Source organism: Otolemur garnettii, unplaced genomic scaffold, assembly GCF_000181295.1.
Source record: "Otolemur garnettii isolate 467f Iridium unplaced genomic scaffold, OtoGar3 scaffold00149, whole genome shotgun sequence".
Taxonomy (NCBI): domain Eukaryota; kingdom Metazoa; phylum Chordata; class Mammalia; order Primates; family Galagidae; genus Otolemur; species Otolemur garnettii.
The window spans coordinates 4811202-4815837 of NW_003852544.1; positions in this window are offsets into that span (position 1 = coordinate 4811202).

A 4636-nucleotide genomic window follows, 5' to 3' on the forward strand; every position below is an offset into this window, starting at 1 on the left:
TGCTCCCTAGATTCTGCTCTTTCTTCTCAGGTGCCTCACTGGAACTTTCCTTCCCTTTTATCTGGAAGGCAGAGACTTCTGGCTCCTCTTCCCACAGTCCCAGGAACTTTTCAAGAAGGGGTGACAGCAGGCTGCCTGCTTCCTCTGCCTGCCTGGTGCCTACTTCCACCTGCTGGCCAAAACTCTGATCTCTAGAGAGTAAACCCAGTTGCCTCTCATCTCACTCCCAGTCTTCAGCTTGGAATTCTCTCCCTTCAGGAAATGTCCAGGGCACTTTAGGGCTGGTGTCCCTACACTGAAAAGATTCTTACTGAATAGAGTTATCTATGTGCAAAGCCCACTGAGCTACTTACCTTTGGCCCACCCACTCCTTCTGGATTTGAGGCCTATGTTGGGAAGAACCTTGTGAGACAGCCACACATGGTGGAGCCTGTGGGGGTCGCTCTGGGGTGTTGCAGTGTCTGCAGGACCATGCATGGGAACCCCACTGGGAACCCGAGACCACAGAAGAGAAGGAAGGCGGTGAGAGGAAGCTGGCCGAGTGTGATGTAGGCTGGATGGCCAGAAGGCTCAACACAGCCATTCCTGCAGCTTCCCAGACCTTGCCCAACCCCTTCCATCCAGGACATTAAATACTGATTGGAAGAAGCCCCCTGAGAAGCCCTGCAGTGGTTTGGGGAGGGTGGGAGCCGAGGGAGCACTGAGAGCGATCGTGTCCTCAGCAGTCCTCTGCTGCTGCCTGTCCCTCTCCTCTCCTGAGACAGGGCAGTGCACACGAGCAGCACACTCTGTGGCACAGTTTCCAACACACGAACCGAAGCCCCTCAAGACAGACAATTAGCAAGTCAGGGAGCAGGGAGGAATTCCCTGGAATTAATTCACATGGATTTATTCTAACAGATAATTCGCCCATTTGAACACCAAGGTGCCTGTTTCAGCTGTTGCCTGATTTCACCTAAGGTGACATGTCTCCGTGTTCTAGTCCTCCAGGCTGCTTTGGGTGGCTTCAGAGAGGAGAAGGGGAGAGAGCAGTTTTCGCCATTTTAAAATCAGGCTCTACTGTGACCTCAAGCTTTCTCCAAATGAATTCCTCCTCACCGTCCAAACTTGTTTAAATGTCATAGTTTCTACTCTTTTATTTTTTAGCATGAAGAAGATACTTTAAAATAAATAGTTGTTAAGACTGAAAAATACACTTGTGATTATAACTTCAAAATAATGAGTGTGTTAAACATGAAATTCACATAAAGCCCTCCATAGGGTTTTGGTCCTTGCTTGGAACCTGTTGCTATACAGACAGCCGCTGCTAAATCTCCAGTGTGACCCCTCTCCCTGGCTGTGGATGGAAATGCATTTGCAGAGATCCACCTAGATAGCCACAGTGGGCACTGAGACCACATGACAGCAGTCCCTTTTCTTGGGGACATTCTGCCCCCTGTGCTCTAGGTAGGTGTGTGATCTGAGGGCAGTTGTGTACTTCTTAAGGTTTAATCTGCCCAGCCCAGCCTGGGGGGTGGCTAGCTCTGGGGCCCTTAAGCATATGAAAGACTGGTGGGAGTGTCTTTCTCCTGGGGAAGGTTGCTCCTCCCTTTGACGCCCCTTTCATGGGCCTTAGTCACTTGCAGTAAGAATAGGCTCTTGGCCCAAGCTCTTCCCTGGACCGCAGAGGGCAATCCTGATTCTTCTTCAGTCATGATGCTCAGGGATGTGAAAACATGTTTCCCACTATGTGAAGAGTCAGTATGACGAGACAGGGCTGTCCCAGGGGAAAGAAAGCAGCTAAGAGGAGGAGGCGGCCAGGCATATTTAAGGCCTTAGCTACAGATGTTCCTGGTACCAACCACACCCCTGCCTTTCCTGTGGTAGCTTAAAGCTTCCAAAAAATCCTCCCTTTATTTCCTTTTAATCCAGTTCCATCACTTGAAATCCAAGGTTCTCACTCATTTATAGCAAGGCCTGGAGTGAGAGAGGAGCTGGGGAAGGTGAGACCCTGCCGGGAAGGCACAGTGACCCAATTCTGCCAGGATTCAGCAGCTGTCACCAGGTGCGGGTAAAGGGCAGGGTACAGGGTGGCTGGAGAAACTTCACCCCTGTCAGGCAACTTTTGTGTGTTGGGAACTTGGGAATTTAGGTTTCTATTTTTCAAAAAATGGTCCAAGTAGGCCCGGTGCAGTAGCTCATGCCTATAATCCTATCAGTCTGGAGGCCGAGGCAGGTGGATTGTCTCAGCTTAAGGGTTCCAGGCCAGCCGAAACCAGAGTGAGCCCTTGTCTTTAAGTGTAGCTGAGTGTTCTGGCAGGCGCCTGTAGTCCCAGCTACTCAGGAGGCTGAAGCAAGAAAATCACTTGAGCCCAAGCTTTTGAGGTTGCTATGACACCACAGGATTCTACCAAGGGGGACAGAGTGAGACTCTATCTCAAAAAAAGAAAAAATGCTCCAAATTTATTTTGAAATGGGGGTGAGCAGAGAGTTTTGGTCTGTTAAGAATATGAAAGTTGGGTGGGAGTGTCTTTCTGCTCTGTGCTTCCTTTGAGATCTCAAAGGCAACCAGGGTCTCTGGCTGCTCTGCCTCACATCTGTCCCTCTCCTCCAGACCATCCGGGCAGCCCTGTCCCATCCACTGATGCCATACAACTTACCATGAGGGGTGGAGGCTGTGGAGAGAGCAGGGGCTTTGCACTCAAGCCTGGTTCCTAATGGGGACTCATTTTCATTATTATTTGGAATCTCTAACTCCTCTTTGGTAAAATTGAGCTAATGACACCTACTTATAAGACCAGGAAGACGTCAAAATCATGATGTAATGCCTGACACAGAGAATGTTACAGATCTTAGAATCCCTCTGTGTAATAACACTTTCTAGTCAAAGTAAAGACTTTCTTCTCTGTTCTTGGGGACTTTTAGGAGTGGGGAGCATCATTTTTCTGTACGGGGACTTGGCCAGATGCAGTGATTTTCTGCGAGGGTTACTTCTGGGGGCCCTTTTCTTTGTGTTGTTAAAACATAAATAAATAAATGGAGCAGGGTGGCAATCTCTGTTTCAGCCCCAAGACCTGATCATTTATAGATAATCAGTGCCACCTCGTATAACCTAACTGGACTGGAAAGGAACTTCTGAGTCATTTAATCCAATTTCTACAGTAATTATGTGTTATCCACTGACAATGTGACAGAAACTCATGACTGGCAGGAAAAGAAAAGATCACAATCACAGTTATTTTGAAAGACGTTTGATCATAACTTTTTCCATAAAAGTAGCGAATAAATACCAACCCTAATGTAATCAGCTTGATCATACTTCTGTAATAGTTCCATAAAAACACAGTCACCATAGGTTATACAGATGGAGGATTTAGCTGGAGAGCCGACTCCTTTAAGGAAAGAAGTGAGTAACAAACCCAGTTGTTAGAACTTGTCTACTGACTCTATGTACTTCGTCAGCTGCCACGGGGTTTAGTTTATCTTCTCAGAGTCTCAGTGGATGTGCCAGGCTCTCTGGAGAAAGGTCTAGAAGGGTTTTGTGAAGAGGTTTACCAACTTGTCTGAGTCTGGTGAGACAGGACACGCTCTTCTCCTGTAAGTTCCATGAGAGGGTTTAATACTGACAGATAGGCAGCGAGGGACAACTGAAGTCTAGGGACTGTGACCTGATACTCTAAGGCTTAGGAAAGCTGCCCAGGTTGGGGGAGACCCATCTGGGCCTTCCCCACTTGAAATGAGGTTGAGAGAGGGGGGAAAGCTGCCTGCCCTGGCTGTTATACCCGGGGGCCCTGGACACACTGGGCCCTGGTGCTGAAGGACAGCATGTGTCTAGAGAACACTGGAGGAAAGGCAGGCTGTTCTAGACAGTCCCTTCCTATCTCAGGACACACATTCCCAGCACATTCTATGGTTATTCTTGAGAAGTAGAAGTGGGAAAGGGGAAGAACCGGGTTGGCCTAAGGCCACCGGGAGAACTGTCCTGCAGTGCACCCCTGGCCCAGGCTTCCCCTTAGCAAACCTAGCCCATTTCACAGGCCCTCCAACCTCCCCAGATCTGGAGGCGGAGGTTTATCTCACCAGATCGATGTACAGGTAGTTATCAAAGTTTGAGATACACAAATATCAAGAAACACAAAGGCCAGGCCTGGTGGATCATGCCTGTAATCCTAGCACTCTGGGAAGCCCAGGCAGGTGGATCATCTGAGCTCATGAGTTTGAGACTAGCTTGCGCTAGAGTGAGACCTTGTCTCTAAAAATAGCCATGGGCTGTGGCCAGTGCCGATATTCCCAGCTATTCAGGAGACTAAAGGAGAACTGCTTATACCTGAGGTTGCTGTGAGGTATGACGCCATGGCACTTTACCAAGGACTCTGTCTTAAAAAAAAAAAAAAATCAAGAAACATAAAATCTGCATGGATGGAGACAAATAAAGCCCTCCCAGCAACACGATTTGCTGAGTAAGTTGAAACTTGCACAGGTCAATCAGAAAGGCCACTGTCAACTGTTTCTTGGTTGTGAAATAATGGACCATAACACTGTCTCAAAACTTTCATAGTGAGCCACATAGGACTTGGGTGGCAGGTTCAAATCTGGCTCTGGCCAAAGTGCAACAAAAAAATAGCCAGGAGTTGTGGCAGGCACCTGTGGTCCCAGC